The 12,213-nt window shown below is 35.5% G+C and overlaps 1 long non-coding RNA gene across 1 annotated transcript in view; it reads left to right on the forward strand.

Annotated features, from left to right (window-relative positions):
- The first annotated feature begins 2,567 nt into the window (after positions 1-2,567).
- The window catches only part of LOC141409413 (uncharacterized), a 167,791-nt gene continuing 158,145 nt past the window's right edge, over positions 2,568-12,213 (forward strand). The window contains exon 1 of the long non-coding RNA XR_012429974.1: positions 2,568-3,050. This is a non-coding gene — a long non-coding RNA (uncharacterized lncRNA). The remainder of the gene's footprint in view (positions 3,051-12,213) is intronic.

Genomic DNA, 12,213 nt, shown 5'->3' on the forward strand with positions numbered 1-12,213 from the left:
TGTAGGTGTTAGAAAAAAAAATGAAAATTCTCAAATCAATAATCTAAGCTCCCACATTAAGAAATTAGAAAAAGAAGAGAAAATAAACCCAAAGCAAGAGAAAGGAATAAAGAAAGAATTGAAAACAGAAAAAAAGATAGAGAAAAATCAGTGAAACAAAAATCTAGTTCTCTTAAAAAGGTCAATTCAATTGATAGTCACCTATTAACAGCAAAACTGACAAAGAAAAAAAGGAAGTCACAACTACCAATATCTGGAATTAAACAGGAGATATCACTAAAGGCATGGTAGACATCAAAAGCACAATAAAAGACAGATTTTTCTATGCACAGAAATTTTAAACTTAGATGAAAAGGACTAATCCCTTGTAAAACACAAACTACCACCACTCAGTCAATATGGAATAGATCAGTTCAATAGCCTTACAACTATTAAAGAAGTTGAATTAATAATGTAAAAATTCCCAAAAAAAGAATATCCAGGATCAGATGGTTTCACTGGGAAATTCTAACACATTTTAAAAAATTAACATCAATTCTACATAATCTCTTCCAGAAAATAGAAGAGGAGGGAATGCTCACCAACACATTTATGAGGTCAATATTTCTAAAACCCTGGGTAACCACTAATCTGTTCTCAATTTCTATAATTTTACAATTTCCAGAATATTATGCAAATAAAATTATACACTATGTGACCTTTTGGAATTGGTTATTTCACTCAAAATAAATTCCTGGAGATTCATCCAAGTTGTTGCATGTATTAATAGTTCTTTCCTTTTTAATGCTTTTTTATTGCTGAGTAGTATTTCATAGTATGGATGTACCACCATTTGTTTAACTTAAGATATCTGGTTTTCCACTTTTGGGGTCTTATGCTGTGATAAACATTTATATACAAGCTTTTGTGTGCATGTAAATTTGCATTTCTTTGAGAAAAATGCCCAGAAATGCAATTGCTGGGTTGTATGTTAAGCATATGTTTATATTTTGAAAAAATTTCCAAACTGCTTTCTAAAGTGGCTGAACCATTATAAATTCTCACTAAAGATTTATGAGGGAGTGTTTTTATGAATCCTTACCAACATTTTATGTGGTCATTATTTTTTATTTTAGCTCTTCTAAAAGGTGTGTAGTGATGTTTATCTTATTATAGTTTTAATTTACATTTTTCTAATGACTAGTGATTGTGAATATCTTTTTATGTGCTTATTTTTCACTTGTATATTCTTTTCAGTGAAACATCTGTTCATATATTTTTCTAATTTAATTCTTTATTTTTTACGGTTGAGTTTTGAGAGTTCTTTATATATTCTATACATTAGCACTTTGTCAGATATATGGCTTGCAAATATTTTCCCCAATGTCTGCAGTTAATAGCTGCACACATTTGATAAACAGATGTTTGTCTGTTTATGATCTCAACAGGGATTTTAGCCTATTAAAAGTTTTTACTTTATTTAAATCCAATTTATTAAACTTTTCTGTCATGTTTTTTACGTTATGCCTAAGAACTCTTTAGTAAGCCATAGGTCCCCAAAAATTTATCTTATGTTTTCTATAAAAAGCTTTGTGGCTTTACATTTTACATTTAAAACTATGATTTATTGGAGACAATTTTTGGTATAATATGTGGTGTTTACATCAAAGGTACAATTTTTTAGTCTATGGGTGTCCAATTTCTCCAGCACCATTTGTTGAAAAGACTATCTTTGTTCATTGAATTGTTTTCAGTTGTATACATAAATATTGCATTTTTTGAGTAATTATAAATCAAATTATGGTATTGTATTTTACTTTTAGTTTCCACATCTTTTAGCTAGTATAGAAGTACAGTTGATGTTCGTATGTTATCCTGTGGCTACTGAACTCACTTTTTAGTTGTAGAGTTTTTGTTTGTTTTAGATTCTCAGAATTTTATATGAAGACAATGATATCATTTGCAGATAGGAAGAGTTTTCTTTCTTTATTTATGATTTTTTTTTTCTTTTCTTGAATGATACACCTGGACAGGCTCTCATTATTTTGTTAAATAAGAGTAGTAAGAGTGAATATACCTGTCTGTCTATTATCATTGAGTATGCTATTAGCTGTGCTGTGTTGCTTTTGTGTTGACATTCTTTATCAAATTGAGGAAATTTCCCTTTTTGCTAGTTTTCTGAGCATTTTTGTCATGATCGAGTATTAAATTTTATCAAGTGCTTTTTCTGCAGCAGTTGATATTGTGAAAGGAAAATATCTGGGGCCCCAAAAATCACTAAGGAAACTTAATCTGAAAACTGCTTAGGGCAAAGCTGCTTCCCATTCTTTTCAAAGTCATCCTTCTGCTCACTGAGATAAATGCACATATGATTGCCTTCTTTGGAAAGGCTAATCAGAAACAAAAGAATGCAACCATTTGTGCCTCACTTATTTGTGATTTGGAAGCTCCCTCCCAGCTGGGAGTCTTCCTGCCTTTGCTTCAAGTTGTCCTGCCTTTCCTGACTGAACCAATGTACTTCTTACATATATTGATTGATGTCTCAAGTCTCTCTAAAATGTATAAAAGCAAGCTGTGCCCCAACCACCTTGGGCACGTGTCATCAGGACTTCCTGAGGCTGTCACAGGCATGTCCTCTACCTTGGCAAAATAAACTTTCTAAATTAACTGAGACCTGTCTCAGATTTTCTGGGTTCACATTTTGGTAACCACAGGGGAATTTTGAGTGGAGATGCCCCTGACAAATCTATCAGTGCCTGGTGCCAACATGAGCTAACTTTATGGCTCAAACCAATAGGACAATGTGTTGAGGTCTGAGAGCACCACCTCCAGAGAATCCCTGATCTCCCAAAATTTGGTCGAGATCTAAAGTGTATTTTGCTGTACAACTCCTCATTTTTTTGGAGTTTTACTTGCTTCCAAAGGAAGGCTAGCTTTCCTGCTTCCATGAGGATGGAAGGCAGGTAACTTCTTTATGGAGTTTTAGCTTGCTTCCAACAGAGAAGATGAGTTGTTGTTTTCCTGCTTCTAGGATGGTAGACAGCAGTTTACAGCCTGAGACTCACCACTAGGTAAGAAACTGGTTTGGCATTCTGTCTTGCAAATTCTTTTTAAATGACTAAAGTTAGCATTTAAAAACCAGCTGGTGTTAATTTCTGCATACACTTAGAGCACTCAGAAATCTTATAATTTGTGTGATCATTGTTAGTTTTGGTTAACTGTTTTGTTGTTTGTGTCTGTCTTAGTCAAATCCGAAGGAGAATCCTAAATTATGGGGAACAAGGCCTCTGAAGTGGGAGGAAAATGGCCAGCAAAAGGAAAAAATAAAAATAAAAAAGAAATGACTTTTAATTTTAACTACTAAAGGGACTTTAGTTAAATAACAAGGCCACCTTTTTGCTGCAGCGAGACCAAACTGAAAGAACAATGGCTGTACGACTGAAATAGCAGCATTTTGTCTTAGCTGAAATATGGTAATGAGATTTTTAAAAAAATGTTAAAGGTGCTTAATGGTTAAAAGTCAGCTTAATCATAAGGTTAGCATCCAAGATGCGCGCATGTGTTTTTTTTTCTTTTTCTTCTCAGTTGAATTCTTTTAACCTGAATTTTTGACTAAAATATTATCGCACAGAGGCTACTCGGGTTTTTAAGGAAAAGTGTAGTTTAATTTTATGTTTAACTTGGCTCAAGGAAAAATATAAACACTTAAATCAGATACTAAAATAAAAAGACTAGTCAAATGCTTTTTCAAGTTTATGTAACTTAACTAAAACCTTTAATAAATAACCTAGCTTTTAAATTATTAGTAAAGTAATATTAGAAATGTCTTAAGAATTGCCAGCATACCTTTTTGTTTGCATTTATTAATCAAGCAATTTCATACTTATCCCTGCCAAAACGATAAGGTATCAAAATTTATCATAAGGATTACAAAAATATAAACCCAGTCCCAAATAGAAAGATCTTTCTTTGGGTAATTTTTAATAAATAAGACATTGATAGGGGGTTAATGAAAATAGCTGCATAATGAATTTAGTAAGATTACTATAACTTCTAATCCTGTGGCTTTAGGCAATCTAGCCCACAGACAATAAGGAGGTTTGTTTTTGGAAAGGACTATTATCATCTTTGTTTCAAAGCTAAACTATAAACTAAGCCCTTCCCAAAGTTAGTTTGGTCTATGCCCAGGAATGAAGAACGATAGCTTGGAGGTTGAGATGGAGACAGTTAAGTCAAATCATTTTTCACTGTCTCAGTTATAATTTTGCAATGACAATTTCATAACTTTAAATCATGACTATCACAATTTTCACAAATAATCTAGGTAAATGATTAAAATAATTAGGTAAATGCAGTGGGATAAATACATGTAGACAAACTGGTCCTAATTTAGAATATAAAGTTATATTAAATAATAGATATTTCATTATTTGTGAATTTTTCAGTAAATATATATTGTGGAAAAAATTCTTACTAAGAAAAAAAGAAATGTGTACAGCTGGACATGGTGGCTCACACATGTATTCCCAACACTTTGGGAGGCGAGGTGGGCAGATCACGAGGTCAGGAGATCGAGACCATCCTGGCTAACATGGTGAAACCCTGTCTCTACTGAAAATACAAAAGATCAACCAGGTGTGGTGACACATGCCTCTAGTCCCAGCTACTTGGGAGGCTGAGGCAGGAGAATTGCTTGAACCCAGGAGGCAGAGGTTGCACTGAGCTGAGTTCATGCCACTGGACTCCATCCTGGGTGACAGAGCGAGACTCTGCCTCAAAAAAAAAAAAAAAAAAAAAAAAAAGTGAAAAAGTTTTGTCTAATTCAAAGCTTATTTAAAGGTTATGTATAAAATGAAGCAAAGGGAACCAAGAAATAAAAAAGATGTAAAGAAAGTTATAAAAATAAAGAGGTATTTTTTAAGGTGAAAGAAGGCTTAAAGAGAAATAATTTTATATACGAAAGAATCTTTATAGTAAATTTAGTCCTCAAATATAATAACTGGTTGTTTAAAAAGGAGGATTGTTTAGGAAAAAACAGAAAGTCTGATCATGTCATGAATGGTTGATGTAAGTCACAATAAGAGGATTTATATTTAAAAAATTATATAATCAAGTTGCCATATTATTAAGTTTTGGTTTGCTTAGCCAAAAAACTGAAATAAAAAAATTTTTAATTAAGGTTATTAAATCCATGTATCTTCCTATATGTGCTTTTAAAGTCCTTGTAACATTGAGTTACAGGGCTTTAACTACTGTGTCTAGAAAGGACACCAAGTACTGCTGAATCTTAAACACTGACAGCAAATAAAGCCTCATCTTCAGGCCCTGTAGAAGATGCCAATCAAAATAAACTGCATTCCTGATACAGAGGGCAAGAAATTAAGGCTCAGGGACTATCATGGAAGAGGCAGGTGTGTAAGATTGTAAGGGCCAATTTTGAAAGATAAAGTTCAGTTTCTCTATAAATTAATCATTAATATCAAAGGCACACTGATGCAAAACCAGTATACGGACCCCTGTGTCAGATTAACAAGGTTTTCTTGAAGCATTAACCAACACCTTAATAAAGGTTATAAAAGTTATGAAAGGCTTATGGAAGTTAGATATTATAATCAAGATAAAATTTCATAGTTTATTTACAAAATTTTGAAAAACAAACGTAATTGGTTTCATGCTATTTTTATTAAACCTTCTTGTTTAGAAAATTAAGTCTTCCAGTCAGGTGTGGTGGCTCATGCCTGTAATCCCAGCACTTTGGGAGGCCAAGGTGGGCAGATTACCTGAGTTCAGGAGTTGAAGACCAGCCTGGCCAACATGGTGAAACCCCGTCTCTACTAAAAATACAAAAATTAACTGGGCATGGAGGCATGTGCCTGTAATCCCAGCTACTCAGGAGGCTGAGTTTGGAGAATTGGTTGAGCCTGGGAGATGGAGGTTGCAGTGAGTCAAGATCATGCCACTGCACTCCAATCTAGCCAACAGAGTGAGACTCTGAAAAAGAAAGAAAGAAAGAAAGAAAGAAAGAAAGAAAGAAAGAAAGAAAGAAAGAAAGAAAGAAAGAAAGAAAGAAAGAAAGAAAGAAAGAAAGAAAGAAAGAGAGAGAGAGAGAGAGAGAGAGAGAGAGAGGAAGGAAGGAAGGAAGGAAGGAAGGAAGGAAGGAAGGAAGGAAGGAAGGAGGGAAAAGTAAGTCTTTTTTCAAAGAATGAAGGTTTTTTCTTTTTTTGAAATCCTTGAATTATCACTTTCGTTAAATAAATGACTTTACAATGACCTGTAATCCTATTTTGTAATATCAAGTGTTTTAAACCTTTTATGTTTGACAAACTTTCCAAAATCAAATTATAAATTACATCTTTTTCTAGCTAAATTAATCCTTTAAGATATTAGTTTCCTTAAAGTCCAAAAACGAGGTAATTTGGCTTATTTGGTATAAAAATTAAACACAAGGCATTTTCAAATATGAAATGGTGTTTGGTTTTCTTTGGGCTGTATTTGTATAAATATATCATTGGCATGTGTTCCAAAATTTTGGGAAACTCCTGTAATTCTAACATAACTTAGTGTACATTATCAGTAAAAATCATAATGGTTATGTTAAAATTATTGTGTGCCACAAAGGTAACAAATTTCCTTGTCAATTGTGTCATTTCACTATGGTTGCCTTAAAACTTTTTTTTTTCTTTAATCCATGGATAATTGTTGTCTTGTTTTGGTTTTCTTTAGAAGATGGTTTTCTAATCAACTATAAAACTCTAACAGGTGCTCTTAAATGCAGATTTCTGATAACTCTGGAGATTGTGACATCAGAATAAAGGAAAAACTTTCAGGACTCATAGAGGGTTAAAATGTTTATGAGTATCAAGCAGAACAGGAATTAACTGCATAGACTGAACCAATCTTTTTGACTTTTCACTTAAAATGTTTGCTGATACTTTGTTTTGTTTTTCAGAATATTAAGATTTCTCTTTTGAGCTTTTGACAGCTTTTAACAATTTGGCACACTTCCATGAACAAAATTTGGAGCATATTTGTTTTTCTCTACCTGATTTCTTCAGAATTCTAAAACTGTTAGTGAATAATAGCAAAGACTTGGAACCAACCCAAATGTCCATCAATGATAGACTGGATTTAGAAAATGTGGCACATATACACCATGGAATACTATGCAGCCATAAAAAAAGATGAGTTCATGTCCTTTACAGGGGCATGGGTGAAGGTAGAAACCATCATTCTCAGCAAACTATCACAAGGACAGAAAACCGAACATCGCATGTTCTCACTCATAGGTGGGAATTGAACAATGAGATCACTTGGACACATGGCAGGGAACATCACATACCAGGGCCTGTCAGGGGGTGGGGGACTCGGGGAGGGATAGCATTAGGAGAAATACCTAATATAAATGATGAGTTGATGGGTGCAGCAAACCAACATGGCACATGTATACCTACATATCAAACCTGCATGTTGTGCACACGTACCCTAGAACTTAAACTATAATAAGTAAAAAAAAAAAAAAAACACAGAAAACTATTTGTGAATATTCTTAATTTATGATGATACAGTTATTTGCATAAGTGCAATAAGAATCTATTTTCATTTGTAAATGGACACATTTGGAGAAATTGGTTATTTTACCAAGGCTTTGACTGTAATGGTGTGTTTTCCTTTAAGGAATTGAATTTGACTTATGCAGCCACTATGGCCCTTGGAAAAACTGGCCTTATAATTTGTGTACACAGTTCCTGTACAGGGTTTCTGTGGTTAGTAAAAAATGTCATGTTCTGACAGGTGCAGCAGTCCAAGGTTTATCTTGGAATCTCGAGAGGAAATTCACCCAACTCATAGATATTTGATGGCACAAATTCATGGCTGGGCTCGACTTTAAAAATATCTTATCTGAGATTCCTCCTATGGAACAAAGTTCCATCGAAGCCAATTTAAAAGCCTATGTAAAAAATATTCTTGTTGCACTATATACAAATAATTATGCCAAGTATAATAAGCAAACCAATCCTGTCATGATTTGTCTTTACTAAAATGGGAAACTGGAGAGAGAAAAAAAATTGTTTCAAAACAATAGTACACCTGTTGCTAGATTCTAATTTTGCCTATTTTTTTTTTAACTTTTTGTTATTTTCTACACTTTGGACGGAATTCTAATTTTTCTTGGCTACAAGTCTTTAAAATAATGTTTTCAATTATTTTCCTTCTTTTGTTCCCATTTTTTCCTAATTTGGAGTCACTGAAAACCAAGTTGTGCTTTCTTTTTTTTTTTTTTTTTGAGAAGGAGTCTTGCTCTGTCGCCCAGGCTGGAGTGCAGTGGCCAGATCTCAGCTCACTGCAAGCTCCGCCTCCTGGGTTCACGCCTTTCTCCTGCCTCAGCCTCCCAAGTAGCTGGGACTACAGGCGCCCGCCACCACGCCTGGCTAGTTTTTTGTATTTTTTAGTAGAGACGGGGTTTCACTGTGTTAGCCAGGATGGTCTCGATCTCCTGACCTCGTGATCCACCCGTCTCGGCCTCCCAAAGTGCTGGGATTACAGGCTTGAGCCACTGCGCCAGGCCTAAGTTGTGCTTTCTTAAAACCCTGCCAACTGACGCCAGACAATTTAAACTTCAGAAAACAATAACAGCAACCTATTTACATACATAAACCACTTTCATACCTGCCTACTAATTTATGGACTTCAGATTAATAGGGCCTATATCAATTTTCCAGGATTATTCTTCTTTTGTGTGTTGTTTTTTTTCTCCCTTCCTGCCCCCATTTTCTCTTCAGAGGACATGAGACTTCACAACTGATGAAAAATGAGCTTTGGGGGCCTACCCATCTAGGAATAAACCATCCTAGCCATGAGAGATCATATGAAACCTGACACCAGAGACTCATTATCTTGTAAAATGCTTTCTCCAAAACATTTTTTCTGGCCGGGCGCGGTGGCTCACGCCTGTAATCCCAGCACTTTGGGAGGCCGAGACGGGCAGATCACGAGGTCAGGAGATCGAGACCATCCTGGCTAACACAATGAAACCCCGTCTCCACTAAAAATACAAAAAAATTAGCCGGGCGTGGTGGCGGCGCCTGTAGTCCCAGCTACTCGGGAGGCTGAGGCAGGAGAATGGCGGGAACCCGGGAGGCGGAGCTTGCAGTGAGCCGAGATCGCGCCACTGCACTCCAGCCTGGGCGACAGAGCGAGACTCCGCCTCAAAAAAAAAAAAAAAAACAAACATTTTTTCTTTAAAAAAAAAGGGGGGAGATATGTGAAAGGAAAATATCTTGGGCCCACAAAATTACTAAGGAAAATTCAAAACAGGTTAGGGCAAACCTACCTCTCATTCTATTCAAAGTTATCCCTCTGCTCACTGAGATAAATGCATATCTGATTGCCTCCTTTGGAAGGGCTAATCAGAAACTCAAAAGAATGCAACTGTTTGTGTCTCACCTATCTGTGACCTAGAAGCTCCCTCCCCACTTGCGGAGTCTTCCTGCCTTTGCTTCAGTCTGCCTTTCCAGACTGAGCCAATGTACTTTTTACATATATTAGTTGATTTCTTATGTCTCCCTAAAATGTATAAAACCAAGCTGTGCCTCAACCACCTTGGGCATATGTCATCAGGACTTCCTGAGGCTGTGTCACAGGTGCATCCTCAACCTTGGAAAAAAGACTTTCTGAATTAACTGAGACCTGTCTCAGATTTTCTGGGTTCAGGATATGATCACGTGATTTTTCTATATCCTTCTAATATGGTGAATTACAATGATTATTTCTTGCCAAAGGTATATCAATTTTACTAGATGTTTAGGACATCAACTTTTGGCCTTGATAAATGTTCCCATTGTAAGTCTGTTTTCAACTGAAATAAGTTCTGCTCTCATCTTTACTATTCCAATTCCCTTATTTTCTTTGGGTTTCATTGGTTTCTAGTTTTCTAACTTTTTGACATGGATACTTAGATCATTGATTTTTAATCTTCTTCCTTTACGTTTAATGCTATGATTACTAAATATTTAATACATGTAATATATTCTATGCTATGCTTTCTTTTATATGCATTTGATACCTGTCAAGTATAGCTAAGGTGGTTCACATAACTTTGGTATGCCATGTTTTAATTATCATTCAGTTATTTTTTTTCTAATTGCCACTGTGATTACTTAGTTGGCCCATGCATTATTTAACAGTGTGCTCCCAACAGCAAAGACATAGAATCAGCCTAAATGTCTATCAGTGGTAAAGTGGGTAAAGCAACTGTGGTACATATACACCATGGAATACTACACAGCCATAAAAAAGAATGAGATCAGGTCCTTTGCAGAAACATGGATGGCACTGGAGGCCATTATCTTAAGTGAATCAATGCAGGAACAGAAAACAAAATACTGCATGTTCTCACTTAAAAGTGAGAGCTAAACATTGAGTACACACTGATACAAAGAAGGAAACAAAAGACACCAGGACCAACTCAAGGGTGGAGGGTGGCAGGAGGGTGACAATAAAAATGAAACCACTTTTGCAAAAAATCATAACTGAGAAAATTATTACAGTGAAACAGATCTGACCTAACTAAATTCATCTTGCTTCTAGCCTCCAAGCTGTCCTTGTTCATTCCTAAGTATAGGCTGAAGTAACTTTGGGAGGACCTTAGTTTATAGTTTAGCTTTGAAGCAAAGATAATAACATCCCTTTCCCAAAACAAACGCCTTCCTGCCTGGGGAATAGACTGCCTTTGCATGACTAACTAGCCACAAGATTAGAGATTATGGTTTAAGAGTCAGACAACTAGATGCTGCACAATGTTAAACCACCTCAAATTGCTCCTGGGTATAACATCACTGCAAAACCTAAGATCAGTGCTTGAGATATTTTGCAGCCCCTGCATTGGATGGATCAGCTGGCACCACCCAGATTGATAAACTGGCTCATCTGGTCTTGTGGCCCCCACCCAGGAACTAACTCAGCACAAGAGGACAGCTTCAACTCCCTATGACATCATCTCCAACCTAACCAATCAGAACTCCTGACTCACTGGCCCCCTACCCACCAAATTATCCTTGAAAACTCCATTCCTGAATTCTCAGGGACATTGATTTGAGTAATAATAAAACTCTGACCTCCCCCAACAGCCAGCTCTGTGTGAGTTGCTCTTTCTCTATTGAAATTTCTTTGTCTTGATAAATTGGCTCTGTCTAGGCAGCAGGCAAGGTAAACCCATCTGGCAGTTAACAGGTACTATCCTTATTACCTGCATGACAAAATAATCTATACATCAACCCCTGTGACACAAAATTTACCTATATAACAAACCTTCACATATACCTCTGAGCATAAAATGAAGGTTAAAAAATTGTATCATATTTGTGATTTTTGTAAAGTAGGTTTTAACTGTTCTTGTCACAAAAAAAGTAATTATGTGAGATGCTAGACATATTAATTTACTTCACTACAGTAACTATTCTACTATCTACATGTATGAAATAGCATCATATTATGTAAATCTCACATATACACAATAAAATGTATTTTTCAATTAGAAATGACAAGAAGGATATTACCATTCACCCTACAGAAATACAACCATCAGAGAATATTATGAACAGTTCTATGCACATAAACTACAAAATCTCAAAGAAATAAATAAGTTCCTGGACACATACACCCTTGCAAGACTGAACCAGGAGGACATTAAATCCCTAAACAAATCAATAATAAGCACTGAAATTGAATAAGAAATAAATAGCCTACCAACCAAAAAAAGGCCAGGACCAGACATATTCACAGGTGAATTCTATCAGATGTGCAAAGAAGAGCTAGTACCATTCCTACTGAAATTATTTCAAAAAAATTGAGGATGAACTCCTCCCTAACTCATTCTATGAGGCCAGCATCATTCTGATACCAAAACCCGGCAGATACAACAAGAAAAATTTCAGACCAATATCCTTGATGAACATTGATGCAAAAATCCTCAACAAAATACTGACAAACTGAATCCAGCAACACATCAAAAAGTTTATCCACCACAATCAAGTAGATTTCATCCTTGGGATGTAATGTTGGTTCAACACATGCAAATCAGTAAGTGTGATTCATCATATAAACAAAAATAAAGACAAAAACCACATGATTATTTCAATAGATGCAAAAAAAGTCTTCAAAAAATTAACATCCCTTCATGTGCTAGGCTTAGTACCTAGGTGATGAAATAATCTGTACAACAAACCCCCATGACCC

The sequence above is a fragment of the Macaca fascicularis genome, chromosome X (genome assembly GCF_037993035.2).
Source record: "Macaca fascicularis isolate 582-1 chromosome X, T2T-MFA8v1.1".
Lineage (NCBI taxonomy): Eukaryota > Metazoa > Chordata > Mammalia > Primates > Cercopithecidae > Macaca > Macaca fascicularis.